This window comes from Brachycentrus maculatus, unplaced genomic scaffold (genome assembly GCF_059751285.1).
Source record: "Brachycentrus maculatus isolate JH-2025_06_01 unplaced genomic scaffold, ASM5975128v1 h1tg000110l, whole genome shotgun sequence".
In the NCBI taxonomy this organism is placed as follows: Eukaryota; Metazoa; Arthropoda; class Insecta; order Trichoptera; family Brachycentridae; genus Brachycentrus; species Brachycentrus maculatus.
The window spans coordinates 129,131-148,236 of NW_028280863.1; the positions used below are offsets into that span (position 1 = coordinate 129,131).

At 30.5% G+C, this 19,106-nt stretch overlaps 1 long non-coding RNA gene across 1 annotated transcript; it reads left to right on the forward strand.

Moving 5' to 3' along the window:
• Window positions 1-1,390: 1,390 nt before the first annotated feature.
• On the forward strand, window positions 1,391-8,989 carry LOC148310026 (uncharacterized). The gene is made up of 4 exons (XR_015837446.1): window positions 1,391-1,556; window positions 3,049-3,169; window positions 4,446-4,519; window positions 8,670-8,989. It is a non-coding gene; the product is annotated as an uncharacterized LOC148310026 (long non-coding RNA).
• Window positions 8,990-19,106: the final 10,117 nt, after the last annotated feature.

Consider the following 19,106-nt stretch of genomic DNA (forward strand, 5'->3'; position numbering starts at 1 on the left):
ATAAGACTAAACTCTTTTACTACCAGTCTTATTCTAACCAAAGAAAATGCATTTGTTCCAGATATAAATCGGGTAATTTTGTATATTTGAAAAATAAAGGTTTTTTCTAATAAATTTTTAATTCAAAAGTTGAGTTATAAAAATAACCTGCTGCAAAGTTTATTTGTTAATGGCATCATTTGAATTTCTTACATGAAAACGTGATTCTTGGACTAAAATTATTATTGTATCCGGAAGGTATAATTTGAAAAAAAGGCAATTCAAGAATGAAAACCTTCTGTTAAAACTTCTTTGGGTATGAAAAAAAAACCTTCATGGAAAATATTCCAGGACAGCGAGAACTTTATAAGTAAATGTTATAAGTAATTAATGTACTAAATAAACATCAATTATTTGTTTTTAATGACTATATGCTAAGTGTGATAGTTAATATATTATAGGCAATTTAAATAAATTGCCAGGAAAACGTTTAAACAGCAACATTTAAGAAGGATTTTTTTCAAGTTTCAGGCGTTAATACCATGTTTTGTTTCCGTAGAAAGGTTTCGATTCACAGCATGAATAATGGGTTATAACGAAATAAAAATAAAAATTATGCCCCCAATAATCGAATGAAATAATTTTGATAAAACTGCCCCATTGCATGCGACAAATGTGGAACGTAGACCCGTAAAATGTCCCCTACTACCTAAACGCTAGGTAGAAACTATGGCATAGTATATACACATGTATAATGTGGCTAAATCCATACAAGTGAATGTGATTAAAACATATATTAGATCACAGTTTTTTAACCTTTTTATTCGTGACTCGCGGCCTACTTTTGTGCTTTAAACGTCTGTGGCCACGTACTAATATTTTGTATGTAATACATATTATATCGTACGTGTTATTATTTGCGACTGATGAAAAACCATGGCCGCCTCCATAGTATGGTAGTTACCGGATTTATTTGCCATGCTGGAGGTCCCGGGCTCGATTTCCAGGGAGTCAAAATAAATATAAGTGTTTTTTTTTCACTATAATATTTATTTCATATAACCCTGAACTGGTACCTGAAACGTGCAACTGATCACCTTGCCGCGATAAAATTAATAGCGTAAAATTACAACATATCAATATGATGCTGTGTCCTATGCACCATTGGGTGCGGATGGGGGTAAGAAAAGATAGTAAAAAAAATATCCGGAAAAATGCAGTGGAAAAAAGAATCTCCGGATTATTATACTTGTACATAATATATCCGCAAATATAAATAAATAAGTTCGAATTCCTCTCGATATATATTTTAATATTTACGAAATATTGTGTATTCAGATGTTCTTTTTCTTCAAGTCTACATATCTTTAAGGCGTTCGAATTTTCATTGTTAAGTTTTTTAAGTCTGCAGCGGTAGTAGAGATAATTTTTGTTCCTTAAATTTCAAAAGGAATTATTAACCAAACCGTGAAAAACTGAATGGGTTATGAAAAGGTGGCGTTTAAATGGTGTTCGTTTGTTCTAATGTGAAAGAACTAAGCACATGACATTAAACGTTTATGAGTTCATATATAATCGTAAGTGCCTATTGCCAGGGATACTTAACTAATAAACTTTCTAAGTGTAATTTTAAATATCCTAATTTTTATATTATTTAACATGTCAAGAAAATATGTCTTAATGATCAATAAATTGAGTGCACTTCAGAAATTCAGTGGGTTTAAAGCAATACAATTTTGTCAAAAGGATATTGTACATTCCCCTATTATGTAAAATAATATCAATATAATTTGATAAAGCATTATTATTCCATGTACCGATAGTGAATCTGTTTATACGAAATCCATTTTATAAATAAACTTACCTTCAATTTATTTAAAAAAATTAAAATAGGCAATCGTTAATTGGCCTTAACGCAAAAATAGATAATCTGGGTGAAATTAACTTTCAACTGTCTATTTCAAACAGAAACATGGGTCGAATGGGGTATAAGAACACATTGAGTTTTACATACATATACAGGTAACCGTCGTTTTGAGCCGGTTCGATTTACGCCGATACACAATTACGCCGGTTGGTGGCGGCAGTGGGATTCCCTGATTCGGCCGACACCAGTGGGATTCAAAAGAAATACTTTTACACGTTGTTTTATTATATTAACGTATGCGCGAGCAGGCTATTGTATAAATGAAAAAGTTTTGTGACCAAAATAACTTTCCAATGAAGAAGAAGATGAGAAAAAAATGATGGGAAAACCCTAAAAACAACCGACCTAACTCGTATCCTTTCTTCCATAGAAAGGTTAACAGATCGGCTGTCCAAACTCAAAACACAGTAAGGGACATTTTTTTTGAAGTACGTTTTTTTTTGCATTTTTGGACTAAGTAGATTCTACTTAGTCCAAAAATGCAAAAAAAAACGTACTACAAAAAAATGTCCCTTACTGTGTTTTAAATTTGGACAGCCGAGATGATCTCTGTGATTCTGCAAGAAGCATCAATCAAAACAAATTGAATTGGATACTTATTTTAAAAAAGTTTGAGAATTTAATTTCGTACTGACGAACTGGTGAATTAGTATTTATTTAAAAAAAAATCATGCATTATATCAAGAGATTGTTTATTTTGTAAGCATTATTTGATAAATACATTAACAATTTATTTTATATTATATATAGGCTATGCAGTAAATGAACATGTTAGATGTTTCTTAAAATGTTGACACGGAACCTAACCTTATATTGTCCATTATATTTGTCTTCATTTTACGCCGATTTTTAAAATCGGCGTACCGATCCACGACGTAAAACGACGTTCCTGTATTTTAATTAAGGTGGTCTTTTTGTCGTCTTCGGGTGTTTTTAACCCCTGAATTTGAATAGGTTATTTTATAATTCACAATAGGTACGAGTTTTTACATAGGCTTTAGGGCCTTCGGTATAAAGTGTACGTTACATTGTAAGTTTACCATTTTCAAGCAATTTTTAAACCTAGAAAACTTGCATTATGCATGCAATATTGTCAAATGGTCATACATAATTGTATAATAGCATGATACGGCTTGTTGCAGATTCACGCTGATTATATTATCAGCAGAAGTGTACCGAGTGGAGACTTGGATTAATGTGTTTCATAAAGAAAATATACGAGTGTATAAAAAAAACTCCATGAATAATGAATGGGCAACAGTCGTAAGTACAAGGAATGAACCTATATTAAATCTTTGTTTCGTTGTGTTACAAGTTTTATGCACAAATGTATTTTGATATTATTTGTGATCGATCTGCATATGGAATATAATATTGAAAATGTAAATAGGCACGTGGACTTAAGAAATATTCGGCTTCTTCGAATACCTAATAAATAATTAGATATATGAACGGTTTGAGGGTACAGGCAGGACTATTTTTCAAAAGTAAAAATACGCGTATTTTTACTATAAAGGAGAAAAATAAACTTTTGGTGTCTACTCGTATGAGTTGTTTATGTGCAACATGTCCGTTGATGCTGACTTTGACAAATATATACATAATATGAAAGTTAAGTTGTTTGAATAACTTAAAAACTGTCAATTACATTATTACATATGTAAACAATTGTATTCACAAAGTTTCAGTGATATTGCAGGCGTTTCTTCCCTGAGTTACGCACTTACCTGGTTAGGTACTAACGTCCTGGTTTTGAATATTTTTTCCGCTACAAATCAATAATAATACCATGTCTAAATTTCACATCATTATTAAATCCAGGAAGTGCAAAAAAACTTCATTTGACATTAGATCCCGCGGCACTAACCAAGGACCCATAACCCAAAACTCGACATATCACTACAGTTCATTTTTCGCTCGGTTTTTGCACCTCTTATGCCTAAATTTTGGTAATTAATCAATATTTGCTATTCGTGTTGGAGAAATGTTATTAACTTGCATATAAAGTATAACAGGGAATAAATGTAATTTCCCTTGAGCGACTAGCATAGCGGCTAGACTGTCAGATGGCTCGTGATTGTTAAATTTTTATTTTATCATGTTTATGAAAGTACAATATATTGAAATAACACTGGACTGCTTAGTACGAATGATTTAAACTTATTTTTCTAAGTGTTTCTTAGTGAAAGAATCACAGTGCTAAGATTGAAGTAAGCATGCGAACAGCAAGGAAAATCACGCAGACCTCTATTAAAATAAAAGAGAAATGGTCTACTTGTATTCTTAATATATCAACATATTTTTGGTAACCAATTGGTATTTAATTGTATCAACTTACTTTCAGAATCAACCCAAATAAAGTTAAATCTATGTTGGTAAAGAAATGCCTAATGGAATTACGATATATATCGAGGCAATTAGCTGCTCGGATAATCAATTCAACAATCTTGTGTATCGCGAGATGACCTCGCTAGGGCTTTTCCTTTCACTTTCTTTCGGATTTTAATTAGCGCGCGGCTACATATTTGTAATATTACAGAGTTACATAGTGGCGCATGGAACCAACTACCCTTTGTAAAGGTCAAGGATTCACGGAACCGTCAAATAATTTAGGTAAGTAAATTATTCCTAATCATAAAGCAATATTTATTTCTGTTTTATATTGTAGTTTGTTTCATTGTGATTTCGTATTTAAAAGTACTTATTTAGGAAATAATCAGTTACATAAATTAAAACCTTAAATGCGAGAGTATATATTTTGAAAGCATTATAATCAACCGTGGGAAATTTCGCTTTAAAAATTAATCAATTTATTTTTCTCCTTGTTGGTATATGTTTTTACACGAAACAATAATTATGACTAATACAATAAATAAAACACAAGTGAAAATTAAACACACCAGAAACACATTACCTAACTGTACAGATTTTCTCATTTGAGAAGGGATGAAAATATACAGGATTCTTTAAAACCTTATATTAATTTTGTATTAATTGTATTAACGAATATCAATACAAAATTAATATTAGGTAAATCTTCTAAATAGTGAAGACTTTGATTGTATTTTAAATAAGTATTAAATAAACCTTATTTTATACTACAGATACTATCTATTTGAGTACGGAGATGAATCGTATTCGCGTAAGTGTCATGTTAGAGATTCGGATACCGATTTTCCATGCTACTATATGTTATACTTTCATCTTCTTTCAATAAGTTTTACCGTGGCTAGTACTATAAATAAGTATTCTACGTTGCTACAAAGAAAAATAACGCATCGCCATTATTTTCTATTTGGCACACTATTTAAATTAACTTGCTTCAAATGATTAGGCGGATTATCATCTACAAAATTTAAATAACACAGCCATGTTGATTTATCTCATACACGCAAAAAAACTTTTAGAGTGTAAGGTTTTCTGTTTTTATTTGGTCATGTGAGCATGATGCACGCACCAAGATTTTATCCGCTTTTTAATATCCGGAATCAGTCACAGGAAAACTTATACCTACTGACCTTGTTGCACAACGTAGTATTTCGGCTATTTTGCATAATATATTTAAATATAAGTGTGATTTAATATTTACATGTTGCCTGTTAAATAGTACACATTTTAACCTAAATTTAAAAAAAAAAGAGATTTCTCGCTCGTTTACTCAATTGGACTATATAAATGATTACTTACTTACTTCAGCCTTCTTCTTGAGTATTGAATAAAAAACATTCTCTTGGACTTCCACAGCTGACTGTTGGACGCGACTCTCTTCCAGTGCAGGCCCGCCATTTTTTTAATGTCATTGGACCGTCTTGTATGGGGCCTACCCATGCTTCTTCGCCCTGTTCTAAGCTTCCAGTACCTTTTTCATCCATCCATCCTCAGACATACGAGCCACACGACTTGCCCACTTCCAATTTTATTCCGTGGTTCTTTGAGCCACATCTGTTACCTTGGTCTTCTCCCTTATTTAAACATTCGGTTCCTTAGGGATAGGTTTAGCATCCTTCTCTCCATTGCTCTTTGTGTTACCCGGAATTTATATAATATATGATTAGTTTTGTTAGGGTAAATGTCTCGAACTCATATGTGAGCACTGAGTGTACACATGCATCGAATGTATAAATGTTTCATTCATTCATTCAAACCCTTATCCGCACTCCAATGGCGCAAAGGGCACTGCATCATATAAATACAGTGTTATCTTGATCATTAACACACGAATGAGAGGTGATCAGCCCTCAGCTTCAGTTACCAGTCCAGGGTAATAATTAATAAATATTAGAGTGAAATAATCACTTACATTTATTTTACCCCCCCTGGGAATCGAACCCGGGACCTCCAAAACGGTAGCCGAGTGTGCTGACCATTACACTACGGAAGCGGAAAAAATGTTTATAGTACATAAATGTTTATAGTACATAAATTTAAATTATAAAATATTGAGCACTTATTTTATATGCGCATGGAATTTCAATAAATAATTAGAACGAAATAATACTCATCTACGCGTATGTTACATACGTTCATATTTACGTATATCAATCTCTATAATCTCCAATTTATTTCAATAAGTAACAATATTTTGGTTGGTTGAAAGATATTGCCTCTTAGGAATAAGCCGGCTGATGTACATATATTCTGTTCAAGAAGATTAAATAAATAAAAAAAATTGGAGGATGAGAACGTTATTTTTAATTTTTCACCACATATCGTGTGTCATTAACACTTCTTGCCAGCGCCACACGTGAGGCAAGTGACTAACGACACACGGGACACGGCTTACTAACCCAGAAAATCTCTATTAGCACCTTAACGGCCATGAAAGTCTAAGAAATTTAATCAGTGCAACTATGTTTTTTTTTTTAAATTTATAAATCCGATAAGGCAGTGAGAAAAACATGAAAGCAAAATTACTACGTGAATCTAAAAACATTGTTGTTTTCATATTATTTTTTGATATCTCATCAAAGATGAAGAAGAATATGGAAGTCTGGGCATTTACGGGGCTTACGACCGTCATAGGCTGGTTTGAGTGATCACTTTACACACGTGTAACATTCACCAATTCTACCCATTATGGACAACCACACCACTCAAATTCTTGGAAGTTCTATATATATAAACCAATTTAGAAACCTTGTTCATGAATCACTAGAACTTCACTAGAGACATCTATTGGTGAGATGTAAAGAAGCTTTTTACTAAGCAGAAACTCTTATATTAGTATGTGAGATCCGAATCCTGGATTATAATCACACACATGAGAAACGCCAGAAAATACCATTTTCATTTTTATTATTAAGCTTATAATTTGACCAGATAATTTATTTACAACATTTTGAGCGTGTCCAAATACTTGTCCACAAAATCTGGATTATCTCCAATTACAGGAGTTATTTTTATATTATTTTTTGAAAAAAATAATATGAAAATAACTCCTGTAATTGGAGATAATCCAGATTTTGTGAACAAGTATTTGGACACGCTCAAAATGTTGTAAACATTGTTGTTTATTTATAAAATAGTTTTCAGAACACAATTTAAATGGCATTTGTCATTTTACAAATTCACTATTTTACAATGTTGTAAAATAAATCGTAATTAATTATTTTTATTTTGTGTATGAAAAAATGTATGTTTATATATATATATATATATATATATATATATATATATATATATATATATATATATATATATATATATATATATATATATATATATATATATATATATATATATATATATATATATATATATATATATATATTTATATATATATATATATATATATATATATATATATATATTTATTTATATATATCCGCCTCCGTAGTGTAATGGTAAGCACGCTCGGCTACCGTTCTGGAGGTCCCGGGTTCGATTCCCAAGGGGGGTAAAATAAATATTAGTGATTTTTTCACTGTCATATTTATTCAATATTACCCTGGACTGGTACCTGAAGCGGAGGGCTGATCACCTTTCCTTCATGTGTAAACGACCAAGATAACACTGCGTTTATATGACGCAGTGCCCTATGCACCATTGGGGTGCGGATAGGTTTTATTATTTTATTATTATATATATATATATATATATATATATATATATATATATATATATATATATATATATATATATATATATATATATATATATATATATATATATATATATATATATATACATATGTGTGTGTATATATATATATATATATATATATACACATATGCTAGTAGTTATTTAATAGAATGGTATAGCTGATGGCAGCGCCTTCAGTTCAGAAATTTGTGAAGTTATAGCTCACTACAATTTTCGCCTTTGTTCGAGTGGAGTAAGGTACTTATGTACTTCACAAATTTCTCAACTACTAGCATGTTAGAGAAATCCAACAACATTGCAACATTCAAATTTGATGTAATGTAGATTTAATAATTGGCAGAATGGTGGTGTACGTTACACAAGTATAAAAGTGATCACTTAAGCCATCCAAATGCCAGGTCGTAAGCCCTGGTATGCTCTGACTTCCATCTTCTTTTTCTCTTTTTTGCTCAAGTTTTTTTCTCAAGTTGAGACACTATATTGATATACATATCATGTCTGATGTTAATTTTTTTTTTTAATAAAACGCCTTCTGGATGGTTACTTTTGATAGGTTTCGAATAAAATTAACTTATCAAGGAAAACAGTTTGCCTTATTTAATTCCAGAAGGTTTTTATTTGCACAATTAATACCGAGAAGTGTGAATTTCTTTGTTTTCAGACGAACGAGTTTACGTCAATATTCCGTGACATCAAATTGAACTATATATTTTCCCGCCGACACGAAACACGCAGCGAAATAGCCGAAAAACGTTCGCTGACGACAGATAACTACAAAATATTTAGTCATAAACGTAATTTATATTTTCATAAAATGAATGAAATTAACCCAACAAAATATAATAATATGTAAAATTGGTAATGGTTTCAATAAATTCTCGGCATACAAGACGTGAACGTTAAAAAATGAGATACATGCGCGATGCTTTAAAATAAAACTTACGATGGACCTTATCGAAATTCGGTGTAAAATATATTTGAACTTCTTAAGAAGCAGCCGCCTCCGTAGTGTAATGGTCAGCACGCTCGGCTACCGTACTGGAGGTCCCGGGTTCGATTCTCAGGGGGGTAAAAATAAATATAAGTGATTTTTCCACTCTAATATTTATTCAATATTATCCTGGACTGGTACCTGAAGCGGAGGGCTGCTCACCTTTCCTTCATATGTTAACCATCAAGATGACACTGTTTTATATGATACAGTGCCCTATGCACCATCAGGTTCGGATGAGGGTTTGAAATTAATGAAATAAGAAGAAGAACTCGCTATGTACACAGAAATATAAATAAAAACTCTGACCACCGATTTTTGTTTTTATAAAATAAAGTAAATAATATAAAGTGATAATTTCAACCAATCTCTAGATATTTTAAGCGTTAATTTTTTAATGTTCTACTGCGACTGTTTGGAATTAATAAAAAAATAACGATTTTTATCAACATCTCAACAAAAAGTTATCGAGATGGGAATATATACGTATTGTACATATCTGGGTATTTACCGGTACTGCGACCTTGTCATTGGTTGGTTTAACTTATGGCTTTATACACTCTGTAAAATTCACCATTGTACCTAACCACGCTACTTATATTTGGAAAAAATATTTTGAATTTAATTGTATTTATTTGAAAACATATTAAATTAATTTAAGACATATTTATAATATTCCCGATGAATAATTTCCATTTCTTATTTTGGGACATGACATTTAAGGTTAAGGCTAAACACAAATAAGAAATTTACAAAAAAATATATAAAATTAAACAAAACTAACACAGAGCAAAATATTTAACAATAAACGGGTATAGTGAATAGGCATATAAAAGTATAAGGTATACGTAAGTACGATGTTTAAAAGAAACAAATGAGAATATATAACTCTCACAAATATCTTTCCATTAAATATTTTTTCAGTTAATTTATTTTGGATCCCTGATTGCGTTCTAAAGTGTGTATATATTTTTCGTGACGTAAACATTTTCCGATGCAAACAAGATAAGCCAGGGAAAATTGTCATAGGTCGAAGATTGTAATTTAAGTTATTTTGTCAAAAAAACACTGAAAATCTTAATCTCAATTTTAAAATATTTTAAAAATATAAATCTTAAAAAAAGCGTTATTTTTTTTAATTATTCGCGTTAAAAGTTCAGCATGTAGCTTATTGAGGAACTTTTTCCCTGTTTGAATTTAATGACTAAAATATTTCCAGTAATTAGCAAGTTACTCATGCGGAATTTAAAACAAGGACCAAATTCTTATACAGATTTATTGCAGCAATGCATAGCACGAACGCTGTTCAGTGAAATAATCTACCAAAACGATCTTTACTGAACAACTTGTTTGTATATTTGAAAAAAAAACTAAATATTTGTTTTTTTTTAAGATGATACAGATTAAAGTTTTATATGTACCCGAAAAAAACTAAGGCTTATTTTTTATGGTCTTAATCCTGTAGATAAAATAAATCGTTATAATATACATAATACATAAATAATAATAACGTTATAGGGGGTTTAATGTATTAACGTACTTAATTTCTTTTTCCGTAAGTAATTTCATGGTTGAGGATATTTTTTATTTTTATACATTATTTTTATGTAATATATAACGGGTTCCACATTAATCATATAATTTTTTTAAAAATCAAAACACTGAATATTAATGATTAAAAAATGTCACGCTATGTCATATACGAAGGCATATGATAGATCACCTTTTAACAGAATGTTACAAACATTTCGGCAGATATTTAGTTATGTGGCCATATCGCTCACTCCTTTCAACAACGTCATAAATCAAAAAACTTGATTTTCAGGAGATCGTTTTTAATGTTTAAGAATATAATAAAATGTATTAAAAATAAACGTCAAGCCACTTTTTATTGAACTTTTTATTGTGCAACAGATCTTTTTAGGTAAAAGGTTTTTTCTCCATTTGAAAAATATTATCTTTATTTTAAATAAATAATTAAACAATACCTTTTCCTCAAAATGCAAAAAAAAAAACACTTTCTGGACTGTAGCGGGTAAATGTTAAGTTAAAAATATGCCACTTTTGCTGGGATATAGTATATTTTCAGGGCATTCTAAAAAAAACGCACAACTGAAAATTGACGATTTTTGATATATGACGTTGTTGAAAGGAGTGAGCGATATGTCAACTATAAATCTTGTTTTCTTTTGAAAAAACTGACACCTCACACATTTATCTAAATAACTAGTTTTCACAATAAAAAGCGTAAAAGCTTTTATCGTAAGCCGAATCGGAAGCATTTGTAATATACCGGAAACCGCCAATCATACGGTTCCTGTTGTGTTTGTGACGGTTACGGGATGACACGGGGCGGAGTCACGAAGAGCCAATGACAGTTGAGAGGAGAGGTTTTAGTGGGATTTCCGCGCTTGGGCGTGGAAAGGCTATTTGTTTTCACGAATGACACGAGCCACGTATCCATGTTACTTGTATCGTGACAACGTAAACGTATTCTATTCACACGTCTGTATAATTATAAAATCGTGGGTGTGACGTGTGACCAACATCTGAAAACTCGATGAAGACTGAAAATGAAAGTATATGGTGAAACGCATTTAAGTATTTATTTAAATGGTAGATAGTTGGAAAATTGACTGTGAAACTGGTGTGGTGGGTTAAATTTCCACTGATTGTGATATTCATTTAAGATGATTTATTTTTACAACATTTTGAGTGTGTCCAAATACTTGTTAAAAATCTTCGTTTTCTCCATTTAGGAGTTATTTTTTATATTGTTTTGACATCTTAACATAGATGAAGAATAATAGAGGTTTTCATAAACTTCTGCATCTATGTGGAGATGTAAAATAATTAAAAAATAACCCAGATTTGTGAACAAGTATTTGGACACACTAAAAATGTTGTGACTTAAAATAAATGGTCAAATTAAAAGCTGCAAAATAAAATAAATAAAATAATGTTTTCATGCGTTTTCTAGTACGCAAAAATAATCCGGGGTTCAAATCTTACATACAACCAGATATCAAAAGCTTTCTCAATCCAAGATAGATGGCTCTTGTGAACATGTAAACGTCATGAGATTAACAATATATGTAGGAGATCCAAAAAATGAGTGCTGTGGTTGTCAATCATGGGTAAAATGGTAAAGTGGTAAAAAGAAGAGCTATCGCTATGCTGAATAATCACGATGAATAATATCACGCCGAATATTGATCTATTCCATGTGTCTGAAGGGGTATTCCGAAGCGGGATTCTTCTACATCTTTAACAAGAGTGTTCATCTTTACTTTATATTTTTTTCGTGTTAGTATGCATGCTTTAAATATTTTGTTTGTAATGTTTATGTTTATTTTACTGAACAAATTTAATTGAATTCAATGTGTCATGTCTATCTACATCAGCGGAGATAATAGACGCTTCAATGTGGTCCGAAATATTGCCAAATCGTTTATATTGACGACACGAAGATAATGAGCTAGAAAAAGTTTAAGACGTAGGTATATTTTTTTGACGTAAAAGTGGTTGCGTCGATACCAATCATTTTCCTTTCAATAATTTCAAGCTTCTTGTAAAAGCAACTTACATTTGCAAGTACTTTAATTTAAATTGTCGCTGTATGCAATAATGTAGCATAGATAAACTTATTGTATATTACTGGTCCGTCCTATATATAAGATAAACTTATTGTTTATTACTGGTACTTATTGTATTTAGTCCGCCTCCGTAGTGTAATGGTCAGCACGCTCGGCTACCGTTCTGGAGGTCCCAGGTTCGATTCCCAAGGGGGGTAAAATAAATATAAGTGATTTTTTCACTGATACATATATTCAATATTACCCTCGGCTGGTACCTGAAGCGGAGGGCTGATCACCTTTCCTTCATGTGTAAAAGTCCAGGTGTAATTATCACATTGAAAAACCTTAAACTATAAATTATTTTTGTATCTCCTGTATGTTATGTTAATAATCTAATCATTAAAAAAATATTTTAAAAATTAAAAAAAAAATAATAATAAAATTTTTGTATTACCATGTTAGTATTCGGCTCAACACAGGCCATGCCTAAAGAGCCGTAATACGTATAATAAATGTGTATATGAAATGAATATGTATATTGAATGTATCTATGTATTATGAAAAAAAAAAAAAAAAAAAAAACAGACGATCAAGATAACACTGCGTTTATATAACGCAGTGCCCTATGCACCATTGGGGTGCGGATAAGGGTTTTATTATATTATATTACTGGTTTGTGGTACATAAGAGTTATTGTGACGTAACACATGAAATAATATGGTTCTTCTCTCAGTATATTGTAGAGGTACTGATTTGTGCGGTTAATTTATGTAAATTACAGGGTAGTAGATATTTTGTGAACCGTATTACACATAGTTGATTGGGGGTGGCATTAGAAGTTTTTATTTTGCGCCACTCGCGTACTATTGTGCCGACGGAAAGTTATTTATCGCCACATTCATGAACGTTCTTCGCGGTTAATGAAATAGGTTGCTAAAACTGGAGAGTATTTAGTAATTTTGCCAAACATTAGAACTCCAAAATAGAACACCTTGATCCTTGGTATAACCGCATTAATTTTTAAATAGTACAACAAAAATTTCGTAAGGCACAGATATTCTACGAATAAGTGTAGAAAACTTATATTTTTACAAAAACCAAAAATACTTTAGAAATTATAAAACTTAAACTAGTATAAAATTTAAATTATAAACTTAAATTATAAAACTTTGTCCGCCTCGATTCTCAGGGGGGTTTAATAAATATAAGTGATTTTTTCACTCTAATATTTATTCAATATTACACTGGACTGGTACCTGAAGTGGAGGGCTGATCACCTTTCCTTTATGTGTAATCGATCGAGATAACACTGCGTTTATATGAAGCAGTGTCCTATGCACCATTGGGGTGCGGTAAGGGATTTATTATTATTATTATTTAAACTAGTATAACGTAGGTTAACCTTCTTCTTCTTCTTCAAACCCTCATCCTCACCCGATGGTGCATAGGGCACTGCATCATGTAAACAATGTTATCTTAATCGTTAACACATGAAGGAAAGGTTATCGGCCCTCCGCTTCAGATACCAGTCCAGGATAATATTGAATAAATATTAGAGTGAAACAATTACTTATATTCTCGTTATGAGAGATTCCACAGTAGTGTAAATTTAAATGTAAAATACAGTAAAACTTCAAATATAAAACTTGAAGTTGAATAAATCATTAGTATTTTTATATGATACAACATTTATTTATGCCATGACCATTAAGTAGAAAATAATAAATTGAGTGATTTAAAAGCATTTATATTGAATGCGAAGTTGTACGAGTATGACGTGGTTTCGTAAAGTCGACAAAGAAATAATATACAAACCTTATCATGCAACGATTGTGAGGTCATAAAATGACGTATAAATCACGTGTCACACAGTTCACACTGAAATCATAAAAAACATGCTTTATAAAATATATCTCAAGTAACAAATTTGAGATATTTTGCATAAAAAATGCGAATACTAAAGCTAAAATTTTATCATTAAAATGTAACTTTGTATTAAAATCACTATAATATAAAATCACTAGATTATAATGATTTCAAAACAAAGTTACATTTTAATTATAATATGGAAAATCAAATACATAGTTAGTTAGTTAGTCAAATATAAATTATATACCAAAATTTAATTTTTATTATTGTTAACTAAGAAGTTAAAAACAAAGTAATTTCATAAATTTCAAAAATAGTAAAAACTAGCTAGATAGAAATATATATAAACGACTACTATCTGTGCCGAATCTAGAATTGTTTTGCGCCTTGGCATCGATTCCATACGAAAGTAAACGTTTTCACTATGCAAAGAAGATTACTAAAATTTTAATTCTGGCTTTTATTTCTAATAAATTTTCCTTTTTAAAACCGGTTGTCGAACCTTGTAAGATAAAATTACCTATTGAATAATAAAGAAAATAATTTAGATTTTTTACCAAATGGAAGGAAAGCTGATGTTATCTATAGTACGCATTTAAAACGTTATCTATCATATGGAATCGATACCGTAGTACATAAAATATTCATGACGTTCTCCACGTCTTCTCAACCCACAAAAAATCACTATCTCCCTTCAATCACAAACGGATATATAAGACTCAAACTTTTAAACAGTATCAGTAGTCTGTTTTTTGGTTGGAAGATATTGCTTCTAAGCAATAAGCCCGCCAATGTACACGTATCCTGTACAAGAAGTTTAAATAAATGAATAAGTTTTAAAGCATGTTAAAATATCAATTAAGTACTTTTATTTTTATTTGCCACCGTACAAATAGATATTTCAATTTGATCAACTGCGGGATACACATACATACATATATAACAGCAAAATGTGGATACTAAAACAGATTCTAGAAGATGAAAAAGAAAGAAAAATATGTAAACATGAATAAACGTTTTATGTCTTCGTGGAATTTTGTTAAATTTAGATATATATTTAAAAAAATCAGTAGAAGTTAAATATTGTACAATGATGTGATGTTTGTTAGTGTGCAATTTTTCACCCTTGACCCGATAAGAAAGACTTGTATAAAAGAGATCATAAAGTGAATTGCATGCAGTTATATAAAATGACTTCGCCAAGTAAAGCTCGCTTCCGGTTCTACGAAGTAGTTGGCATAACGTCGTGGACACTGTAGGCTTATACGGAAGGAACTAGGAAGTAAGAGGGTTATCACAATACTAACTTATTTGTATTTAATTTTAATTAAGGATTTTTTTTATTTGCGTTTGTTGTACAAAAGATATTTGTTTTTCATCCATGATAATGGAAAGAAGAAATTTATTTTTTATTTTCTATTCATTAAACTATCTTTATAAATTAAAAACAGTAAAAACGTGTAGATTATTTGCATTGATATTTTCTTAATTACATTCGTAAAATATTTCTAAAAAATTACGCGAGAAAAACTACAGAAAATGTAATAATTTTTATTGTACTAAAAAAATACGGCCGACTTATTATGATCCACTGCTTGTTCAAACCGGAATAAACTATTATTTAAATTTAAAAAATGTAAACAGCATTTAATTAGTTTAAAAAATATGGCGAAAATTTAGAGGTACATCGTGACAAAAATACACATTAAAATATTGATAATAGCCATAAATACCGTTTATATTTCACAAATAGAAAATTGCTGATAAAAGGGTTTCAAATAGTAATTAACTTTGTATATTCCCTTACGGCTAAAGTATATTAAGCATGTAAAAACCTTATTTGTTTAGGTTAACGAAATCTTATTGTAGTATTTCATTAATTCATTTTAATTTATTCCGATTGTCAAAATAGGTTGACAGCCCTACTTAGCTTCTCTGCGGGTAAGAAAAAACAGTGGCTACTTACCCCACCCATAAAAAGGCCGTTGGGTGTGAGTCATATTGAGTTTTGCTCTACAAGTCAACAGAAGCCAGTGACGTAACTCCGCAAACTTTTTACTCCAGGCCCCTTTCTGAGAAGCAATTAAATGTGTATTAATGATCTCACTGCGGATTCTGATTTACTTGTCATAGCAGTTTTCCAAACACTAATAACAAATTTTTAGAAAACGTTTGATTTACATTTTTGTTCCTTAATTTTCATTGGAATAATAATTTTCGTCAGATGATACTTTAAAAATTTCGTTGAGTAAAATATTAAACGCGTTTTTAAAAATATTTTTATGATATTTTGTAATTGATATGACTAATAATAATAATTGATTCGCATTTTATGTTTTTGAGTTAGATATTTCTACGGTTATTTTTTCTTCTTTGTGAATCTTTGTTCGTTATATGGTATTTTCTGATAATTTTATGCACATACATATTTATTTCTCCATTTTCTATCTAAGTGTATTGCATTTGTATAAGCAATTCGGTTCAAAATGATCTACTTCGTTTCTACCCATCTCTATTTTATAATTTTTTTATCTCTTTTATTAACAGTTCCGTTATTTGATGATTATAATGTTATAAACTAACAGATTAATCCGTTTAAACATGTCTAGAAAAAACAAATTGAACATCCCAATTCACTAGTAATGAAAGTATTCTGACAATGGATTTTGGCCTTTGGAGTTTTTTGTTTCGTGCACTAAGTTATAAAGGTGAATTTGATACATTTTGTAATGAGGTAATAAATTTATTTAGTTTAAGTCCAGAAAAAGGCTTCCATTACAACACTTAAAGCTTTTATTGTAATATTAATAACAATTGAACAAGATGGCGAGTACAAAACATTCACACAAATAAGGTATCTGAAATGGGAGCCTGAAACGAGTGAATTTATTTCACGCGCACCATGATTGAATGAAGCCTGTTTTGGCGGACCACTTGTAAAGCAGGTCATATGTTATTGGAAAAATAAAGTTTAAACATTTATTTGTTCGTGCTGGATTTGGTGCTCAAACAGAAGTACGTAATCGAAGTATGTCACATTAAAGTTTTATTAAAGGCAACTTTGTTAGGTAATTTCATTTATAAATCACTCATTTAATAATTATTTCATTTAACGCCAGTAATATAAATTTCCTGTGTTTTGATTTCCGTATTTCAGTTCGTAAGCTGTTTTTGCTAATTAGGTACCCACCTATTTTTGGTCTGATAGATTTTTAGGCGTCCTCGATTCAAAATTCAATATGTATCGTATCAACAAGTCTCACAGATTTATGAAAATTTGTACAGGCATTAAAATGAACTCCATTATAATCATCTATCAATATTGCGTTCATACTATTTATTAACAATATGGCGCTTCATATATCTAGTAAGTTTATTTATGTTAGAGTGGTCAAGAGAAACAAAACAAACTAAAATATGTAAAATAATATTTTAGATACGATTTCAATCTTTTAATTTGAAATCAATTTCAGTCTCGATTTTACTTCGCAAACACACAAAAATATTGTCAATATTTATAGTAAAATAATTGTCCTGAAATTTTGAAACTTTTCTAAAAAATAACTGCAGAAAAAATGAAGATATTGAAATTTACAAAAAGTTTATGGAAATTTTATTCAAGTATTTAATTATTATGCAGTAGTTTAAATAAAATTAAAAAAAATTAATGCGTTATTACGTACATATTCTTCATATTATTATGAAAAGGAAAATGAAATATTAAAATCATTTTGATACTAAACAGTTAATGCTGTTAATGAATACAAATGTTTTTTTTTTTGTTTTAACGTATTTGAATGGGTTTATGTAAATAAACAAGAATCATTAATATCGGTTTCGAAGCTAACCGCTTTTTTTCAAGACTGATTTATACTATTGATAAAAATTGTTAATAAAATCAATAAATTGTGATTAATCAGAAGGTCAATGGCGCGTAACGGAGCTTAAGATTAAATATTAAAATAAATCAAGTTTATCGGGGGGATCGATGTATAAAAATTGGTGGTTTCAGTTGATTTATTTGGCCAATTTCCTAATATATTGATAAATAGTAATATGCGTAGCTAGGTGTTGATTGATTTGTTAAAAAAATATTAGCAAGTTGGTTAATCTCATTTAAGTAGGTTGGAGGCGTTTCGGCATGTTTGCGGCCGGCGCCCGACCCAACCGGGCGACTAGTCACATTGGGCTCGCGAACGTCACGGCCGCTAGTCGTCACAGGACTATACACCTGAACAATCCTATCGACACTTAGTAAACAACCCGCAAGGTCTCCAAACAGTGCCTAGCCGGGGAAATTCGTTCGTCCGTCAAATCGAATCATGGCAAATCGGTATACAGCCGGACTATCTGTTTGATCAATCCCTAGATTATTATTTTCGAACGTTAGAATCAGCGTTGGCGGGAAATGGTGAATCCTCTCGCGTTTTCTTTTCGCAAACGTCAGACCTTTCAGAAAAATTTAAATTTACAATGTGATCTGTGAAGTAAATATTCAACGCTGTATACATTTCTATAAAAATTGTGATTTTTTAGTAATATAAGTGTGAATCAAGAAATTGATTGAAATAATTCAACAAACGGAGACAATTTATATAAACACTAATGTTCACATAATACTCCAAAGGTTTAAGGTTTTGGATACATCACATTACTGAAA